Source organism: Sus scrofa, chromosome 8 (assembly GCF_054392235.1).
Source record: "Sus scrofa isolate SSC_HxYL_T2T_F1_AM1 chromosome 8, Sscrofa_HxYL_maternal_Yorkshire_Landrace_v2.0, whole genome shotgun sequence".
NCBI lineage: Eukaryota > Metazoa > Chordata > Mammalia > Artiodactyla > Suidae > Sus > Sus scrofa.
This window is the reverse complement of record NC_139390.1, coordinates 8,848,448-8,870,587: the sequence shown is the minus strand read 5'-3', so window position 1 is coordinate 8,870,587 and position 22,140 is coordinate 8,848,448. Positions and strand designations below refer to the sequence as shown.

At 41.5% G+C, this 22,140-nt stretch overlaps 1 protein-coding gene across 39 annotated transcripts in view; it reads left to right on the top strand.

Annotated features, from left to right (window-relative positions):
• RAB28 (RAB28, member RAS oncogene family) overlaps window positions 1-22,140 on the top strand; it is a 561,352-nt gene that overhangs the window by 178,985 nt on the left and 360,227 nt on the right. For 7 of the 39 annotated variants that reach the window (XR_014811779.1, XR_014811794.1, XR_014811789.1 and 4 more), the window contains one exon: window positions 864-925. The exons of 29 other annotated variants lie outside the window; for them this stretch is intronic. The gene's annotated coding sequence lies outside the window, so the exon portion shown is untranslated. Of the gene's footprint in view, window positions 1-863; window positions 2,652-22,140 lie in introns of those variants that run through there. 3 more of the 39 variants (XR_014811808.1, XR_002346346.2, XM_084970630.1) reach the window with 1 other exon arrangement.

Genomic DNA, 22,140 nt, shown 5'->3' with positions numbered 1-22,140 from the left:
TATTTATTAAATAAACTTACACCAAGCCACAGTGACCTTTCTAATGGGCTTTCTCTCTGAAATATTGAGCCCGTTCAATGCTTGGAATAATTTTAATCAACACATTGATGGGTCATTATTTGAGGATGGCTGTGCTCAAGGTGTGGCTTGTGGTTTCGTGGGAGACGCCTGGCTCACAATGAGAAGGTCTGATGAATTCAATCCGGTCACTAACCGTGTGATTTTAGAAGAGTCCGGAAAAGCATCTTCGGGATTATGGTTTTCCCACCATTAAAATAGAGAGAGTGACATATTCTGTCATTGTCTCTTAAGGTAATTACGGAAATCCATTGATTAATGGATATGAGGACACTTTAAGGTAAGGAAATGTAATGGAAGTGTAACATACTTTTTTTTTTTTTTTTCCCTTTTTCGGGCAGCATCTGTGGCATATAGAAGTTTCCAGGCTAGGGGTCACATCGGAGCTGCAGCTGCCCGCCTACACCACAGCTCATGGCAACTCAGGATCCTTAACCCACTGAGCGAGGCCTGGGATTGAACCTGCATCCTCATGGATACTAGTTGGGTTCATTACCACTGAGCTACGTCGGGAACTCCCATACTTATTTGTGATATTAATACTACTAATTATTCTGGTAATGCTAACAAGTAGAGGCGGAGGCTTTTCTCTTAGAACTCATTCCCATTGTTCTTTCCTTACAGCCCATTTCCAAGAGCTTTTAAGTTGTCACTCTAGAATACATACAATTTGTTATTTTTATGGCCTAGGTCACAAATCTTGTCTATTCTCTTGGACCTAGCTGTTTACGAGAGTTCTAAAAATTCTCTTGCCCTTAGTTCCTTTTTTTTTTTTTTTCCTCCAGGCCATCCTGTTATCTTCACATCAGTCACCAGAGCAAAAATATTTCAGGACATCCCACTGACGGTCAGAAACAACCCTCCTATGAGATAAACTTACAATTTGGTCTCCTCGGCTCTCCATCAGTCTAACTTGGCTGCAGCTAGATGGACCTCTTCTTTATCTTCTAAATGCCCGTTACATTTCCCCACCTTCTAATCTTTGCATTTGCTCTTCCTCTTTCTGGGGAGTCTCTCCCTTCTCCCAAATGTCCAACTCAGGCTGCAAGACTCAGCCTGGGGCTGCATTTTCACTGCAATTCTCACCTTCTCTTAATTCTTTCATGACTTGTCACCTCTGAGCAGATACATTTTCCTAGTTGGACCTCATTCATCTAGTCTATTGAGAAGCTGGGCAATTAAACTCTTTCTCGATGTGGCCCCTAATTTATTATTGATGGAAGTGATTTTCAAGTCTTTGACATGACTCACACTAAGAAATGCATTTTATGTTGAGGCCCAACACATGCACACACACGGCGGGGGGTTGGAGTGTGCACACACAGGCACACGAGCATACAAAACACAAAGATTCAGGAAATACGAATTACCCTTGTATGTGTAATACACTCTGGTGTATTATTCTATTCTAATCTCTCGCTTAATGAATCCACACGTGTTGTAACCGACACATTGATTTCACAATCCATTAATGGAGCTCAACCTGCAGTTTGAAAATACCAGTTTATAGTATTAATATTATGTACAGAATCTTTTGGGGCCTGGTTCTTGATATGCCAACCTGAACTTTTGGAACTAAAACATTTTCTCTTTCAAGTTTTGATCCTGCCGTCCCAAGCCTTGGTTTTCGTTCAAAACCATTTTCTATGCTATGAGTTAATACAAATTTATTTAGAAACTCCATTCAATATTGAACACCTCCTGTAGTTTTTCTAACGCTGTCAGAGTCTAGCTCTTAAATATCAGCCAAATTTTCTTCTCTTTACTATGTCTGTTACAGTTCTCCTAGTTTATGGCCTTATCATCTCTTGTCTGGAATGTACCAATGGCCTCGCAGCTGAATTGCCAGCCCTTAATACTGCCCCTTTCCCTTTGATTCTCCCAGGATCAAGGTGTTAATTTGCACATTGTATTATAGTATATATCATAGGATATATATATATGTAGTATTATAGTCTAAATTTGACGAATATCACATAGGTACTTAATATGGATTCAGCGAATTTTTTTTAGGTTTATTCATAGGAATTTAAAATATTTTCACTATTGTTAAAGGGATCTCCTTATATTATGGCTTATAATTTATGATTTTAGACATATAGGAAAAACTGTTTAAAAATGCATGTTTGTTAGCTGTCATGTTATTGAACTGTCTTATTAGTTTGAAAGTTTTTCATTTAAGTTTTTTTTGTTTCCTAGGTACACAACGTATACTCCCCAAACAAATAAAGCTTTTTAAATATTTTATAAGGCATATAAAATATTTAAAAATCTTATTTACTTATTTTATCTTCTGATATTATCCAGAAGTTACACAAGTCTGGTAAATAAAGTAGGGGTTCCCGTTGTGGTTCAGCCGGTTAAGAACCTGACTCGTACCCATGAAGACATGAGTTTGATCCCTGGCCTCACTCAGTGGGTTAAGGATCTGGCATTGCCACAAGGTGTGGTGTAGGCCTGCAGCTGTAGCTCTGATTCAACCCCTAGCCCAGGAACTTCCATATGATGCAGATGGGGCTCTAAAAAGAGGAAAAAAATGAACAACAACAACAAAAAAAAACCCAAAAAACAAAGTAAGGGTACTTATTGTTCTTGTCTTGCCCTTAATTTTCATAGGAATTCATCTGATATACCAGAGTTAGGAATAATTTGGTCAATTAATTTTTTTAGATTATCTTTTGTCATGTCTCTGATTCACTTTTTTTAAGATTGAAAATGAACAGTAATGGCATGTGGATTTTATTACATACTATTTTAAACTTTGTTAAAATGAATACATAATTTTCTTCTCTTAACTCATTATGCGATAGATTATGTTAATAACATCTTGTCAGAAACAACATGTGGAGATAGGGTCATATGGCAATTGGTCAGAGGAAACAGAAATACCTGAATCCTATCTCACGTTCTTGTCATTCTCCTAACAAACTTCCAAAAGTGGAAATTTGTGCAAGAAGTAATTGCCAACAGGACCCTATTCCAACTTAAAGAACTCTGGAAGGCTAAGCTGTGCCATACACAACACCAGTTTTTCCTAAGCTAATTAGACTTCAGACTAAAGTCTACAAAGGGAGCAATTATTTCTATTTCACTAAACCCAAACCCAACCCAAGACTCGGATCTTTACACTCTTGTTCCATGAAAAGAAGACATATAAAAAGAGAGAGGGTGAAGGTCTTACTCTGATAAAGCCCTACGTTTGCTTCTCACACCTGATGAATGGATAGAAAGGAGTAAGTGAGAAGTCAAGTCTACTTGAAAGATTTCCTCATACTAAGACAGTCTTTCTTTCTGGAATAAACCCTTTAACAAATCCTGTTATTTTTTTTCCCCAAAGACATCCAGAATCTGCTACATTCTCACCACTTCCATCCTATACTATGGGCATGGCCACCATGAACTCTTGCTCGGATTATAAGAGTAACCTTTAAGGTGCTCCAATGCTTTTGCCCTGGCTCCTAAAGCCTTTTCTCCACTCAGTGTCAGAGTGATTTTTTAAAAATTAAACACAAGACACATAATGACGCTTCTTTATTCAAAACCCTCCCATGGCTCCCGTCTCATTGGAGCAAACACAACATCTTTGCTAGGGTTTATGAGTTCCTGCCTGAGCTGTCTCCTGTACCCTAAAGGTTTCTCCTTTTCCTGTTCTTTTCTGGGTCACCACAATCACATTAGGCTTCTTGCTACACCATGAACACTTCGGGCATATGTTCCTTGCTCTTTTTCCAATCCTGGTAGTTCCCTCATGTGCCTGGGCTGATCGTACTCTGCTAAATACTTGAGATGGGCCCTTTGAAAATCTCCAGACTTTTCTCTCTGGACTGTTCTCTATCCTGAGAACTCTAACTGCATTCATCTCCTCAGACTCTCAGCTCCATCTTCTCAAATCAGTGAGGATGCTGGGCTCCTGTCTGGTTCCTCCTCCTTGCACTACAGCCTGAAAATCCTCTCCAGGTAGTAACTTCACTTTGTTTCTTGTCTATCACCCATCTTTCATCACCTGATATCCAGTGATTTGAAAACCATTGTTTTATATATTTTGCCCAGGTTTTCTAGTTAAGTGGAAGGGCAGGTCTTGCTCCCATTATTCCATCTTGGCTGGAAGCAGAACTTCTCAGCACTTTTTTTTTTTTTTTTTAATTTTTTGGCTGCTCCTATGGCATGTGGAAATTCCCAGGCCAGGGGTTGAACCCACGCCACAGTAGTAACCAGAACCATAGTAGTGACAATGCTGGGTCCTTAACCCACTGAGCCACCAGAGAATTCTAAGCACTTTTTTTTTTTTTTTTTTTGTCTTTATGCCATTTCTTGGGCCGCTCCAGCAGCATATGGAGGTTCCCAGGCTAGGGGTGGAATCGGAGCTGTAGCCACTGGCCTACGCCAGGGTCACAGCAACGCAAGATCCGAGCCGCGTCTGCAACCTACACCACAGCTCACGGCAACGCCGGATTGTTAACCCACTGAGCAAGGGCAGGGATCGAACCCGCAACCTCATGGTTCCTAGTCGGATTCGTTAACCACTGCGCCATGACGGGAACTCCTAAGCACTTCTTAATTCCCTTTTCTCCTTTCATTTTCTTCATCACTCTAACATCTGACTCATTGTTTAATGTTACTTATTTTTTTTTACTTGCTATCTTTCTTTCCATTAGAATATAATTCTACAAGTGATCTTTATTTGTTCACTGTTGTGTCTTTTGACCTAGAGAAGGGATTGGCTCATTGTGGGAACTCGGTAGTTATTTATAAAATGAATACATGCAGAGTGTCAGCATCAGGAGGAATTTTCCAGGATCACCTGGCTGTGGTTCTCCTTCTACAAGAAATCCTGACTGTCAGAGGGTCTGTCTTTGTGAGCTGGATACTCAGTTGCAAGAGTCTACCACCCTCCAGTTGACACTCGTCTTTGTGGAACACTTTCTCCTTCCTCTTGCCATCTTCCTTGAAGGGCTTTGCTTACCCAGCACTCCTTAACTGGATCACAGCTCTGAGAAGCATGGGTGGAAGGTTTTAAGTTTCTTTTAAAAATACAATCATTTTACCACCAAGCATATATGTGTTTCTTCTCTGTACCTAACCCTAAGCAGCTGCTACTTAATCCTCATCTCTTTCTTTGTATAAAACATGAATGTGAAAGGCCTTTTTAGCTCATAAGGGTGGAAGTTCAGGTGGGAATGAGTCCAAGGGAAACTTTGGACTCCCTCACAGGGGTGGGCCAGCTAAATAACAGCACCTTTTCCCACAGACTTCCCCTTGTCATAGCTCCGTGCAAGGATTTCCCATCTGTCAGCTGGTCTAGTCAGCAGTTACTCACTTGAGGAACTGAGCATGGACGTGTGTGAGCATGTGTGTGTGTTCATTGGAATGTGTGGAGGTTTCTGGGACAATTTTTCCCTATTTTAATTTCTATCTGAGTTTCATTTTGGTCTCAAGGCTTTTGCAGTGAGAGCCGCTTTCCTCTCATGACTTAATCGACTCTGTGTCATCCTTTGGGTCTCAGCTCAAATATTTCTTTTTAGAGAGAACTTTCCTTCTGAAACCAATTCATGAAGTTTTCTCCTCTTGCTGTCCTCCCTAATTGCAGTTAAAGCATTCTGCAAGTTATTCATTTTATTTGTTAACTGGCTTGATTATTGTCAGTTTCTCCCTCTGATGCGACATCCACAGGGAGAAGAACTCTGCCTGTCTTGCTGACTTCCTTTTCTCATGTGCCTTGCCTAGGGCCTGGCACATAGTAGGTATTTAGAAAAATATGTATTGGATGAATTAAGCCACTGGGAGAACAAGAGACAGGAATGTTAATAACTGAGTGCAGAATTTATATAGAATTGCTTATTTATGTATGGCTAGGTTAAGAAATGTAAGGTCAAAGTGGAAGTTCAGAGCCGAGTCAAGAGGGCATTGTATTCGCTGCTATAGTAATGACTGGACTTTATCCTGTAGGTGATATGCATTTATGGAAGGGCTTAAGCAAGGGAAGACACAGTCAAATTTATATTTTAAAACGATCCATCTAGCTATAGGGTAGTGAATAGATCGGAAGGGAAGACGACATGCTGCAAAGGAACAAATTTGGACATGGTTGAAGAAATCTGAGTGAGAGATGATAGAACCTCTAAGTAAGGCCAGTGACAGTGGAAGTGAAGCCATATTTGAAAGATCTGAGGTAGGAAAAAAGTTTTGATTGAAAGTGGAGAGTGAGGAAACGGGAATGGAAAGGAATGGAAACAGAGCAGCAAAACACTTAAGTGGGTCAAACAGAGCAAAGGCAGCAAAACACTTAAGTGGGTCAAACAGAGCAAAGACACATTGATATAAAATGATGTGAGTTGGACCTCAGTGAACATTATGGAAGGAGAACCCCTGAAGATCCTTTTCCCCATAAAAGCGTTGAAAACACTGGCAAAAATTTTCAGGATCAACTCCTTCAAAACTACGGAAATTAACTAAAGTCTTGAAGCAATCCGAGGAGCTTAGTGGTAACACTTAGATAATAATCATCTAACAATTAGACAGAGATTTCCTTAAATTCCTGGAACCATACGTCTCCCAGACTTTTTTCTTATTTATTTAAGAAAAGCAGCTGAGTATAGGTATGAAAAGTTGATATGAACAGTAGCGTTTAAATTTCCCCTATGTCCACTCCCTCATTTCTAGCTCCATGGTAACCTTGAAAACCAGCTATCTCTAATATCAGTGAAAATGAGCATCCTGCACCCACTAGAGGGAGCAAAACAGGGCTGGAACCCTTTCAAAGCCTCATTTCCAGAGAACTGTCCTTATTTATTTGTCTGTTGGTGTCTTGGAAGACTCCATTCTCAAGGCTGTCCTTGTTAAGCTGGGTTAGAGCTCACTTTGTGTGGAAAGTCTTTTCTTTAGTGTTGAAAACAGCGAAAGACAGTTGTTTAATATTATGGCTACCTGAGATAGTAGATAAAAATTGGGGCAAATAATTGACTAACCAAAAAGCTCAAAGGAAAAATCTAGAGCATAACATCTCCATATGGGGCTTTGAAGAGCTTTGACACATTCCTGAGAAGCTAGAAGCCCATGTGCCTGCCTTGAGCTGTGTGAATGCTCAGGAAAGACCTGAGAAGGATCTAAGCTCTCATCTGTGGGTGACTTTGAGGCTCCTCCCAGGGAGAACCAAAGGCTAAGGCAGCATGGTTAACTGCTCACTGAGGGTTGAGGGCATGGTCAACAGGCACACAGGCCCTTTTGACAAAGACTGAGAGACTTATTGGTTCTAAGAATTTGAGGAAATCTCTGTCTAATTCGCTGATCACTAAGCTTACAAAGCAGAGCTTTAAGAGTTGATATACGTCAAAGAATACAGACTTTACATAATTCAGTAAAATCACTAAACAAACAATAGCAACTACAATAAACAGCAATAACAACAAACCCTGGTTGGAGGGTGGGGGAAGAATCTGATTTCCAGAGTGCCACATGATTTAAAATGTTCAGTTTTGACAAAAATTTATGATATGCAAAGAAATAGGAAAGGATGGCCCTTACACAGAAAAAAAGGAGTCACTAGAAACCAAGAAAGACTCCTTGATAGGCTTAAGAGACAAAGAACTCAAGTCAGCTATTTTCAATATATTCAAAGAACTAAAAGAAAACATGTCTAAAGAACTACAAGAAAGCATGAGCATGATGTCTCACCAAATTAATAATATCTGTAAAGAGATAAAAATTATAAAAAAGGAACCAAACAGGACTTTTGGTGTTGAAAAGTACAAAAACTTAAATGAAAAATTCACTATAAGTTATCAAGATCAGATTTGGGTAGACAGGAAGAAAAAAATCAGCAAACTTAAAGATAGGTAGTTGAAATTATCCAAATTGAGGAACATTAAAAAAAAAAAGGAAAAATGAACAGAGCCTTTAGAGGCCCATGGGACACCATCAAACATAACCATATATACATAATAAGAATCTGAAAAAGGTGTGTAGGGTGGGGGAGAAGGGAGGATAAAAATAATATTTGAATAACTTGAAGAAGTAATTACTGAAAACTTCCTGAACATAATATAAAACTTTAATGTATACATCTAAGAAGCTTAATAGGCTAAACTCAAAAGAGGTACCTACTTTTACACATTATAGTCAAAGACAAAGACAGGATCTTGAAAGCAGCAAGAGAGACATGATCAATCACATACAAGGGGCCCCCAGTAAGATTAACCAATGATTTCTCATCAGAAACCACAAAGTCCAGAAGGCAGTGGGGTGGCATACTCCAAGTATTAAAAGAAAATATCAAACAAGACAACTTTATCCTACACAGCTATGTCTCAAAAATGAAGGTAAAATTAAGACATTCTAAGATAAACAAAAACCAGAGCATTTTTCACTAGCAGAGCTACCTTATAAGAATATTAAAGGAATCCTTCAGGCTGAAATAAAAGGCACATGACAGTAAGTCAAATCTGTGTAAGAAATCAGAACATCAGTAAAGGTAACTATACAGGTAAATGTAAAAACAGTTTAACTATATATTTTGCTCTTGACTATATTTTCTTTTGTTTGATTTAAAACATAATGCATACAAGCAATAATTGTAAATCAGTATTAATGGGCATACTTTACAAAGATATCATTTGTAATGAAAATAACAACACGAAGGAAGAGTGAAGAAACCGTGTTATAAAGAAACAAAGTTTTTATACTATTGAAACTAAATTGGCATTAATCTGAGCTAAATTGTTATAAATTCAAAAATATATTGTAATCCCCAGAGCAACCAGTAAGAAAATTATTGAAAAAAAAATGAAACAAAGGAATTAACACATGAGACTAAAGAATACCTATTTAATAAAAGAGACTGCGATGATTTAAGGATGGGGAAATAAAAAAACATGAGCCATACAGAAAACAGATAGCAAAATAACAGACATAAATCAGACCTTATCAGTAATTAATTAAACATAAATGTATTAAATAATCCAATTAAAAGGCAGATATAGATAGAAGGGATTTTTAAAAAATCCAGCTATATGCTCTCTACAGACACACTAAGATTTAATGACAAAAATAGGCTGAAGGTAAAAGGGTTGGAAGGGTGACACCATGCAAACAGTAATCCCCCCCAAAGCCGAGTGGCTATGCTAATATGAGATAAAATAGACTTTAAGTAAAAAAAATTATTACAAGAGACAAATAAAGGTACTATACGTAGATAAAAGGGACAATTTCTCAAGAAGTATCAGTTATAAACATAAAATTAAATTTATAATAATTAAAATTTAAATGTAGTCGATTTACAATATCACATTAGTTTCAGGCGTAAAACATAGTGATTCAATATTTTCATGGATTATGCTCCACTTAAAATTATTATAGAAGAATGGCGATATTGCCCTATGCTGTGACATACATCCTTGTTTACTCATTTGTACATAGTATTTTGTGTCTCTTAGTCTTCTCCCTCTATCTCACAGCTCCCCACTTCCCTCTCTCTACTGGTAACCACTAATTTGTTCTCTATATCTGTGAGTCTGTTTCTGTTTTGTTATATACATTCGTTTGTTTTATTTTTTAGATTCCACATATAGATGATAACATAGAGTCTTTCTTGGGTGACTTATTTCACTATGTATAATACTTACTAGATCCATCCACACTGTCACAAATGGCAGAATTTCATTCTTTTTTATGACTAATATTCCTACATATGTATATATATATATACACAATATACATACATATATAGAAATATTACATATATGAATATATATATCCCACATAAAAAAATCTATTCATCTGTTGATGGACACTTAGGTTTCTTCCATATCTTGGCTATTGTAAATAACACTGCAATGACCATTGGGTACATGTAAAGTAAACCTAACAATAGAGCCCGAAGCACATAAAGCAAAACCCCACAGAAATGAACAATTCATCAGTAATAGTTGGAGACATTAATGCTTCACTTTGAACAGTGAAAAGAACTTTAGAAAGAAGAACAGCAAGGAAAGAGAAGAATGAACAACTCTGTAAATCAACTGACTCTAACAGACAACTCTAGAGTACATCACCCAGAGGCAGCAGAATAAAATAAATTTGAAATGTGGAATCAGGTAGAAAATATATAAAGGGGTGGTATTGGGAATAGAGAGTAAGAACTACAAAACCAGGGTGCGCTAAAACTCAAGGGTATTTGGAAGAGGCAAAGTGGGTTCACGTGTTGGTGTCCCAGACTTTCAAGACGTTCAGTTGAGGTTTTTTTTTTTTTTTTTTTTGTCTTTTTGCCATTTCTTGGGCCGCTCCCACGGCATATGGAGGTTCCCAGGCTAGGGGTCTAATCAGAGCTGTAGCTGCCGGCCTACACCAGAGCCACAGCAATGCAGGATCTGAGCTGCGTCTGCAACCTACACCACAGCTCAGGGCAACGCCAGATCCTCGACCCACGGAGCAAGGGCAGGGATTGAACCCACAACCTCATGGTTCCTAGTCGGATTCGTTAACCACTGCGCCATGACGGGAACTCTTCAGTTGAGTTTTCCGACATGAATCTCTGTTCAGGATCTAACCCTCCTCATCCACAGAAGTCACTCAAGTCCTTCCCCTTCACAGGTAAATTTTGGGTTTAACACAGACTACTGCCACCTCCAGCTTTGCCAATAAATGAACTTGCCAAATGGTTGAGACTTTGGAAAACTGAAGACAAAATGTTTAGAGACAGCAGAGCTGAAAGGATGCACGAGGTTACAAGTCAATTCTGAAGAGGGTGGTACTTGAACATGGAAGGGAAACGTGCTTTCTAAGAAAGCTGGCTTGTATTTAAAGCACAGGTTCTCTTATCTTTGCAAAAACAAACAAAAAATACAGCAGTATCCATCACTATGGGTGCCTGAGGACTTTGGTACTATGATTAAATACTCTGCTTTGGCTAGAGCACCCACCAGGTGGACTTAATTCTGCCACTTAGCATGCGTATAATATCGCACAGCTTAACCTAAGTCTTAGCATATTTATTCGTAAGATAGGAATGATAACAGTATCCATCTCATAGGGTTGTCATGACAAATGGAATAATAACGGTAAGTCTTTCACTCAGTGCCTTGTGAGTCTAACACCGGGTGGAGGGAATGTTTTCCAAGGGAATCGAATCTCATTAGGCTTGGGGTTTAGAGCACTGTCCAGGGGAAAATCACTCTGTTAATTTAGGTAAATTATTTTCCGGAGAGTTATTGCATCAGATCAAGCTATATTAAAAAAGAAATCCCAACAGCTCCCCAAGGACTCACTCTTCCCTGCCAACATCATCCATGGAACAGAGTCATGAAATGGTTAAGCAGGAAAAACCCTGGCCTGCTCCACTTAGGGCGAGTGTTTATTAATATTACACAGGAAATATCAAGTCACCCTGCTTCCAGCCAATGGAGCAAATCCATTTGTATGTTGGACACCCCCTCCCCCCGTCCCGCCACCTTCCGCCCTATCTAGCGTTTTCGTAAAAAGTTGTCAGATGTAAAACTAGCCTTTTATTGCTATAGCAAAGACGCTTAGAGAAAAAACACAAGCTGAAGCTGAAAAAACGACTTTGGCTCAGGAGAGGAAGTGGCAGTCGCAGGAGAGGAGAACCGTGTGGGGGCCCGAGGAGAGTTACCAGCGTCTGCAAGAAGGATCCAGGGCAGACCAGAGCAGGGGGTCTTTCGTCGGTCTTTGGAGCTCAGCATTTTCATCCATCTCTTAGCCAGAACTAGAAGCTGATTATTTTTAAACGAATACAAGCTTAGCTTATCACTTGAGAGAAGGGCAGCTGGTCTCTGGGTTAGAGCCTGGAGTCAGGGCTTTTGAATTAATGCAGCTGTCATAAGGTCCTGAGTTACAAGTCTCCACAGGTATTCTTCTGTAGACCTGTCTGGATGCTGTGAATAGAATTGTCTAGTTCGGTCAAGAGTCTGCTGCTTAGGGGAGAAAACCAGGTGGGGAGCAACTTTCTGATGCGTTTTAACCCAGTTTCCTTCTGCTTCATGACAGCAGAGAGCTCACGCCACAGCTTCCTCCAGTGTAAAGTGAGAAACTCAGATAGATGGTGTTTTAAGGTACCCCTATTTCTGGGGGCCTCTGATTCTGCTGTAAAACGACATAAACCCCTAATCCCCTCCCAGAGTGAATCTGAGTAGCAAGAACTGAAACATAAAGTGTGTTCCTTAGTCCTGGGGGAAGGGAACGCTAATAATTTCCTAGTGACCTCATACAGCCCAGCCATGGAGAGAAAGAGTAAGGAATAAAATGCGATAGGAATAAGATTTACATTGATATATTAGGTTTGGGTTCCTGGCCACAGCTCTCCCTTTCAGCAGGGTTAGAAGCTGCTGGCAGGTATTTTACCAGCTACGACATATATATGTGAGAAAGAGCCTCCTATTGGGCTCTTTCCAAAGTCTAATAAAGCTGTGCTTTGCTCCCTCTGACCTTGGCCCAGCGACAGGTAAGTCCCACAACTTCTACCACCTTATAAACACTGAGATGGGCTGTAAGAAAGGACTATAGCAGCTCTCTTTAGAGGCTTAGGTCAGCAAGTAGGCAGAAAATGTCAAAACCACTAATCTAATTTATTGATGGCTTTAATGGGAATATATTGGAAGAAAATATTCTGCCTTGAGCTGCAAATATCACTCTAGCCCCTTCAGAGGACCCCAAAGTTAAGAAGGGACCCAACGAGTATGCAGTGTTGCTGTCAGATGCTGGGAGTGGTAGGGCATGAGGGGGTGGAACGGGTGAGCTTGGGCACCTGGCATCTCCACCTTTCTTTTTTTTTCTTTCTTTGCTTCCTTTCTTTCCTCCACACCTTATCCCCGCAATATAATTTGTTTACTATATGCTATGTCTCTATGTTAGGAATTAGAAATTGAAATCTTAAAGATGCTAGTCTTGTCACTGAGTCATTAAAATAATTGTGTCAAGAACCTAAGTCACGAATGATGAACAACACCTAGCTTCTAACACCGAGCTCCACCAGGAACTCTCAGTTTAGTTTAGCAAACAATGCGCATTGTGATAGATAAATGGGTAAAGTAATGTAGAAATAGAGAAAGTTCCAGTTTCCTTTCTTAGGGCCATGGTGAATAGTTAACCACCATGGTAACCATTGAATAGGGTGATGGTGGCTTGGAGATTTCCAGGGGGAGGTGTGGAAGGAAGGTGTTCTGGGCATGCAGAATGCTGTGGAAACACAAAAGAAGATAGTGGTTGTGGAGAACAGTGTGGCATTTAGTTTAGTGGGAACACAGAGCTGGGAGGAGGGACATAGGGATTGTTGGAAGATGATGCTGGTAAGGTCGTTTAGTGCAAGGTCACGGAGGTTCTTGTCAGTGAAGTTCTTCAAATTTATTTCTATCTGTAGGAAGCCATGAAGAGGATGAGTTTAGTGGGGTGGGTGGGAAAAGGTCCTGATGAAGCATGTGTTTTATAAAGATCATTCCAACAACACTAGTGGATGGAAGCTGAGAAATGAGTTAGAAAATTGTTGGGATTGTGTGTGAAGAGAGGGGATGAGTGTGAACCAGGACAGGGATAAGGGACAGCGCTTGTGGTCCAGAGGGGGAGGCAGATGCACACACGGTTGATGTAAAAGCATCTGTAGGGGCCCCATAGAATTACAACAAAGGCAAGAGGCATGGCCATCCTAATACTGAGGTGCTTTTCAAGCCTTTCTTGGTGGGCAGGTACCATCTCCTTGGAAGAAGCAAAGAAACAATTGCTGATAAATCATAGACACATCTTAGCACGGCGAATGCTCCAGAGGTTCAGAAAATTTTAAGTTCCTTTGAAGAGCAATCAGATTGATAAACAACACCGCCTTGTTGGTATGAATGGAGTTGCTAGAGCAACAACAGCACAAAATAAAGCTGATGCTTTCTCCTTGGTCTTGGGGGCTGATGGTGAGTAACTTCAAAGAGAATATAGGGAGAAGGTCTGTATGTCTGAGTCGACCTCCTCAGCTGGCTGAGCTTGTGAGCCTCAGGCTTTGGTTTCCCCCGGGGTGGCAGTTGTCAGCAACACCAGGGTCTAGTCCAGGCTACCCTACTGAAGTAATTGTGTCGCTGTAGGTGTTACCTGCCCTCTCCAGGGCTATTCTATAGCAAAAGAGGTTTGCACTAGGTGATCTTTTAGACATGCTCTGAAATTCCTACTGTTTGTCACCCTGGGCTTCCCTTGGCATGCCTTAGGACTCCCAGTAAAGGTTTATTGAATCAACAAAGGAATGAATGAATGGGGCAGCCTGCCTTGGAGGATCACAGGAAAAGTGTAAATTGCCTGCATCATGAAGCTCTGGCGCAGCTTCCCTCGTGGCAGTTCCTGAGGGTTTAGTGTCTGATTTCAGGGTGAAATTCTTCTCTTGGGGTGATGGAGAGGGAGGAAGCGGGAGAGCTCAGCCCTGAGTCATGGAAAACGACCACACTGAAATCAGATCTCCTCTGCCGGGTGCAGATTTGTTCCCGGGTGTCAGCCTGTGGAGTTGGGTCATCCACCAGCTGCGATGCTGTGCAGGTTGTATTTTTTCCTGCAACATTTGGTAGAACGTTTCAGGCTGGGGTGGGGAAAGGAGGGGAGGATTATCTGAACCAGATGTTTGGGGGCCATCTCTGTGACACAAGTGAATAATTAGTTTTAAGTGATTATCCATGTGACCCGTCTGGGTGCACTCACTTTTCTGGGCTGTGGGAGCAGGCTGGGCTGGCTGCATGGATGGCAGAAGAAGTCAGAGGGGTTGAGGGCCGTGTGTGTGTGTGTCTGTGTGTGTGTGTGTGTGTGTGTGTGTGTGTGTGTGTAAACCTGTGCTGGGGATTATTTCCAGGAAAAGTTTTATGAGTTGAGTGTAAATGGCTACTTGGGAGACCTGGGCAGATGGCTCTGAAGGGTCCTACAGGGGGCATGTCTGGCTAACCAATTATATGATGCTTCTGTGTGCACAGACCCAGAGGAAAGTCACTTTCTGGGTGGAACATGTAATGGGCCCAGGAGTGTCCTGTAAGGAACCAGCCACTGAGGGTCATTCTGGAGGCTGGACATGCCATCTGAGAAGGTATGGTTGGGTGGCAGTTGAAGACCAGCCATCCTGCCATCCTCCCAGCCTTCTGTAGCTGTCATTGCCTTGGTTCGGTGTCAACCTCACATTGTGCATTAGATGCCTGGCAGAGAGGGCTGGGAAACCCGATTTTGACTAACATGAGTCTCATGGTAGGAGCAGGGACTCAGGGTGGAAATTTTATTGAAATCCAGAAAAGAAAGTCACATTTCTTGCATCCATGTGTGCGTGACTGTCTTGAGGTTTGTACCTGCAACAAAAATGAGGACAATGAAATGACAGATTTGCTGCCACTGGAGGTCCCGGGGGTTCTGCAGGGACATGAGAGAGGGAGGGGCAAACACTCCCCCTTGAGTCAGGATGGGCTTTGTAAACAAGACAAGATCAAGATCCAAGGATCTTGAGTTCAGCTTTTAACAAGAGGCCAATAAAAATCTGCTCTTTCACATTCATTTTAAACCATAAAAGGCTACGGAGAGGACACCTTTCAGCATGTAACGGCCTTTTGGGCTCCATGGCAGGAAACCTATAAGGCATTCCATTAGCTTCCATTCCCTTGGTGCTCTCACGCTCACGTGCTCACACGCCAGCACTTTCCCGCTTTCTTTGAACCCCACGGAGGAAACATGAGATGTTTCACTTGAGACGGACAGCTCATCAAGTGAGGGTGTGGCTCAGCCCACGTGGTCCTCACTGGACCTCTGAGGGTTTGCTTGCCATTTGTTCATTAGCACCTGAAATGCAGGTGCCAAGGGGTGGTTGGAGAGGGAGATGCTGGCTCTTTCTTCCTCCATCCCACAGGAGGCAGGACTACTGTTTGTCAACCAACACCAAGGGCATTCCGAGCCCTCGCTACGTGTAGAATATGGTGCTTAATTCTAAATATGGGTTAGCTTTTAAATTAAATTATTTATTTTGGTCACCCCTATGGCATGTGGAATTTCCCAGGCCAGGGACCAAACCTGTGCCATAGCTGTAACCAGAGCCAAAGCAGTGACAACACCGGATCCTTAACATGCGGAGCCGCAAGGAAACTCCTGGGTTAGCTTTTGAAATCTTCACAACCACCTCATGCTGAAGACACATTTACTACTCAAATCTGACAGGTGAGGAAACTGAGGCACAGAAAGTTTAATGGTACACTGACGTAGCACTTACTTGGCACCACGCCCTCTTCTAAGCACTTTAGCTGGGTTCATATATTTAATCCTTACAATAGCTATAGGGCAGTGTTAGGAAAAATAATCTCATGCTTGGGAATAAAGCAAAGGAGGATTCACAGTCTCTCGAGGTCACATTCAACGTTGTCTAACGAGCCTGCTGTGGTGGGCAGGCCAGTGTCTCCCCAAAGGTGCCTGGGCCCTAGACCTTGTATCCTGTGAACGTGTCATGTTATGCAGTAAAGAGGACTTTGCAGATGTCATTGGTGTTATAGAATTTAAGATTGGGAGATTCTATTGGACGATCCACATGGGCACAAGCTACTCTTTGGAGAGAACCTTCTCCAGCTGTGGTCAGTCCAAAAGATGCAGCAAAAGGTGGGGGGTCAGAGATATTGGAGGGGGGAGAGGGATTTGATCTATGTTGCTAGAGGAGACACATGGAAAGCAGGAGAAGGAGTGCAGCTTCAGGGGGCAAGACTGGCTTCCGTCTGACCACCAGCAGGGGGACAGAGATCTCAGTCGAACATGTGACCTAAGGGAGCTTGAAAGTGGAGTCTTCCCATAGCCTCCCTACAGGAGCCCTGCTGGCTGGCATCTTGACTTTGGCCTTGAGAAATCTGGTTCAAAGAAAACCAGTAGAGCTAAGCCAGAGTTCTGACTTATGGAACCATCATGCATTTGTGTTTTAAGCCACGAAGTTTGCAGCCATCTGTTTGAGCAGCCAGGACTTCTCTAGAGCAGGGCCCGGCCATGTGGGGTGCTGGGAAGCGCACAGGATCTACACACATGCACCCGAAGATCATGCCAAGGAAGGGCTGAGGCTTTTTCTTGGAGGCTGCTTTTCTTGATTTCTTGCTTGGTTTTTGTTGAGAAAGCGATAGAAAGAAGACATCAGAACTGCCATCGAGTGACTTAGTTTCCCGTTTCAGATGTGTCTGGGAGCATGTCCACTGGCAGAGTCACATCTGATAAAAAGACTGCTTCCCCCCGCCCCCCCGTGATAATGTCATAGTAAATTGAGTTTGATTTCTCTGGGGGGTGGCAGGCCTGCCCAAGTGCCACTTGATCTGCTGCTGAAGGCCTACCAGCTGTGAAGAGGCTCCACCAGCAGCAAAGGGGAGAAATGCCTCTATCCACGCCTATTTGGGCCCTGTGTTTCCCCAAGCCTCCTTGCTGCTGGATCGCTGGGTGACACTGGTGATGCCTGTCCCTTCTTATTGGAGAATAATCCTTTATTCTCTTTCAGGAGGACCACTCTGAAACTGACTTCACCTTAAAAAGAGAGTGGGTTTGTGAAGGACATGGACTTAGATCCATTTTTGTTAAGGTTTAAAAGATAGCAAATCTTTGATCATAAGCACATAGTATCAGTGATTAGAGCTACTACTTCTGCACTTACGTGTGATACGCATATGATTTCCATTTAGTATATGCCATCTTCGTCACTCCAACCAACACCCTAAAAAGTAACTCTAATTTTCCGCATACTATAGGTGATGGAATAGACATGTAGAGGCTCACGTGAAGACAAAGGCAGGGTGCATCCTGTGATTGTGTGATCCAAAGCCTGTTCTGTTATACGTATTAGAAAACATACAAATTGGGAGTTCCCATTGTGGCCTAGTGGCAACGAACCCAACTAGTATCCATGAGGACTCAGGTTTGATCCTTGGTCTCACTCAGTGGGTTAAGTATCAGGTGTTTCTGTGAGCTGTGGTGTAGGGTGCACATGGGCTCAGATTTGTGGCGGTAGGGAGAAGCTACAGCTCTGATTCGACCCCTAGCCCAGGAACTTCCATATGCCGTGGGTGCAGCCCTAAAAATATTAAAAAAAGAGAAAACAAATAAACTAAAGCTTAGTGTCTTTGGTTTTTGTTCTTTAGTACTTAACTCAAAGTATGAATTTATCGGTGCTTCATTAATCATTGTTGGATAAATATGCTTAATGATTAAAAAAGGATACAAGTCATTTATCCTTTTATTAATTCACAAACATCTATTGGGCAGCTGCTGTGAGCTTGGTGCTGACTTTATGCTATGGTATAAAGAACTAAGGATGTGAAATGAAAAAAGATAGCTTCATGGGAATGCAAAATGGTACAGCCATTTGGAAACATAGTTTGAAAATTTCTTTTAGAACTAACCAAACTCCTACCATACAATTTAACAATCATGCTTCTTGGTATTTACCCAAAAGTGTTGAAAACTTACATCCACTCAAAAACTGGCACACTGACTTTTATAGCAGTTTTACTTATAATTGCCAGAAACTGGAAGCAACCTACATGTTCTTCAGGAGGTAAACGGATAAATTAACTATAAAACATCCAGACAATGCAATGTTATTTACTGCTAAAAAGAAAGGAGCTAGCAAGCCACCAAAAGATGTGGAGGGAACTTGAATGTATATTACTAAGTGAAAGAAGCCAATATGAAAAGGTTACATACGGTATGATTCCAACTCTATGACATTCTGGAAAAGGAAACGATGGCTACAAGTGAAAAAAAAAAAAAAAAACCCAAAAAACAAAAGCAGTGGCTGTCAGGGGCTGGGGGAGGTTGGGATGAATAGACAGAGCACAGGGATTTTTAGGGCAGTGAAACTACTCTGAATGTTAGTGGTATAATAGACATGTCCTTATACATTTGTCCAAACCCATAGAATGTGCAAAACCAGGCGTGAGCCCTCATCCCCTGTGGATTTGGGATGGTGATGATGTGCTGAAGTAGGCTCAGCATTGGTGACAAATGTCCACTCTGGTGGAGGGCGTTGATAAAGAGACGTTGTGCATGTGTGGGTGTAGAGAGTTTTATGGTAATTCTGTCTTCCTCTCAATGTTGTTGTAAATCTAAAATTGATCGGAAAAAAAAGGATTAAAAAAAAAGGAGTTCTTGTTTTGGCTAAGCAGTAATGAACCTGATTAATATCCGTGAGGACGCTGGTTCCATCCCTGGCCTCGCCAGTTGGGTTAAGGATCCGGTGTTGCTGTGAGCTGTGGTGTAGGTCGCAGATGCAGTTCTGTGTTATTGTGCTGTGACACAGGCTGGCAGCTACAGCTCCAATTCATCCCCTAACCTGGGATCCTCCATACACCATGGGTGTGGACCTTAAAAAAAAAAAAAAAAAAAAGAAAAGACAAGACATTTTCATTGCCTCTGAGGAGTTCATGGTCTGAGGGTAAAGACAAGAGCTTATCAGTTCTTTGTATCGATGATAAGAGAACTTATCAATGATATGAATTCTGGTATCATAATTTGCTGGGGTGCTGCAAAAGACAATATTCTGTGGACTGCTACATTGAAGTGCTCTTTCTCCATGAACTTTTTTTTAGTGAATTTTATTTATAGTTTTATACAATTTTTAAAAGTTACACTGAATTTACAGTAATTATAAAATATTGGCTATATCCCTCATGTTGTGCAATATAGCCTTGTGCCTGTCTTACACCCAACAGTTCGTGCCTCCCACTCTCTCACCCCCGTATTGTCCCCCCTCCAACTGGTTCCCCCTAGTTTGTCCTCTACATCTGTGAGTCTGCATCTTTTTTTGTTAAATTAACCACATATGAGTGGTGTGTTATTTAGATTCCACATATAAGTATTATGGATTTATAAGCATTTCTATTGCTAAGTATTTTGATTCCACATATAAGTGAAATCATGCTGTATTTGTCTTTCTCTGTCTGACTTATTTCACTGAGTATAATGTACTCCAAGTCCATCCATGTTGCTGCAAATGGGAGAATTTCGTTTTTTTTTATCTCCATGAAATTGCATCTAATAGTTTACAAGCTTTTGATTACATTTATGGCCTGTAATTTTGGGGCAGAATGCAAGCAATTTTTTTTTTCTTGCTTAGTTATTTAATTATTCTAGCGAAGTTTTTTTTTTGTTTGTTTGTTTTTTTGTTTTGTTTTGTTTTTTTTTCCTGTCTTTTTACAGCCATGTCTGTGGCTTATGGATGTTCCCATGCTAGGGGTCAAATCAGAGCTGCAGCTGCAGGCCTCCACCACAGCTACAGCAAGGTGGGATCCGAGCCACATCTGTGACTCACGCTGCAGCTCAAAGTAATGCCGGATTCTTAATTCATTGAGTGAGGCCAGGAAGAGCCTTCATCCTCATGGACACTATGTCAGTTGTCAACCCACCGAGCCACAATAGGAACTTCCGAGTAACGATTGGAGGAGGATTTTATTCATGTAGAAAAGATTTCAGAGCTACCTGGAGATACGTGGTATTTTATCCTCACAGAATTCTAGAAACGTTATGGGTTTTTTTTTTTTTTTTTTTTTTGTAAGAACATCCTGAAGCGCACGCAAAGACCCAGTGGGCAAGACACTGCTTTTGGTACCAGAGAGACCTGAGAAAGAATTTTGGCTCGGCCATGTATTAAATAGTGACATTTGAGAAATTATTAAGAGCGTCAACGTCCTCATCTGTAAAATGGACACAGTAGTGCATTTCTTTCTGGTTACAGTAGAAACTTAATGACCACATGTGGAGATAGAGTGACAGGACACCGTGCTTAGAATGTTGTAATCACTCCATGGAGATGATTGTATTTTTATTATCTCATTGCTCTTCGTCCTCAATCCTAGTTGGAGTTAACACAGTGCTTGCATGACTTTAATATGCCCACAAATCACCTGGGGATCTTGTTAAAATGCAATCTCTGATTCAGGGGTTCTGGAGAAGGGACCAGGCAGGGGCCTGTGTTTCAAACCAGCTCCTAGGAGATGCAAAAAGCTTCACGGCTCTAACAAGTCTTTAAGAATTAAAGTGCCACAGCAGAGTTTCTATGTGACTCCAGAGGTTAAGGATCTGGAGTTGTCTCTTCAGTGACTCAGGTCGCTGCTGTGGCCCGGGTTTGATCCCTGGCCCAGGAATTCCACAAGCCGTGGGTGTGGCCAAAAATAAATAAAGTGACAAAGTATCATCTCACATACAGGGCCAGTTCCACCATACTCTGTTCCTTTGCTGAGGAAGATGAAAATACGATACTTGGGATGGAAACCCCAATTGAAATAACATGTTTTCATTGTTTTCTTAGACTAAGCTAAAAACAGCATTAGAAATTTAAGGGCCAATTTTCTGTCGGTTTTGCTGGGCTAAATCTTTGGCATTTTGCTCTTGGAAACCCTTCTCCATTGTGTGGTGTATCAAAATGTTTGTTTCCCCACACGCCTGCTCTGCGCTGTCTCCCCACAGCTTCTTCCCATCCTCAGCTCCGTGGCTTCTGACAGATGTCTGTTAGCCCAGCGCTGGTAGGTCACATGTTTAACACCTGGCTGATACTCATTTTCAAGCTAAATATATCATTTTATTTTTGGTAAAAATGCTTTTCAGATGAAGATGAAAATTGCAATGGGAAATCGTGGCTGGCAAGGGAAAAGAGTCATTTGGGGTAATCTCTCTCATAATTGAGGGTAATTTTGACAAATGCAGACATTGTAGAATTCCCACACATCCTTCCCACCAACCAGGGGTCAGGGAAGAACGATTTCTGCAAGGCAAACGCCGGAGCCCTTCTCCTCTTTCCAGACCGTAGAAATGATGGTGAGCTTCTCGACCGTCAAGCTGACTGCTCTCAAGAAGCAGGTTTTATTCCACCCCGGGTGAGCAATTGCAAGTTTTACGGCTTAAGCCATGAGCAGGGTGGAACCTGGGCTGGGAATTGGCCATGGGATTGAAACACAAGTTTGGTTATGGTTTTTCCATTGATGAAAAATATGCGCTCCTCTCTCCGTCCCACAACAAATGGATCGCTAATTTCGGTTGAACAACACAGAGCAGATTGTTTCTACTCTCGCATTTCACGCTGAGGCTATTTACACAATGGTTTTTCCTTTC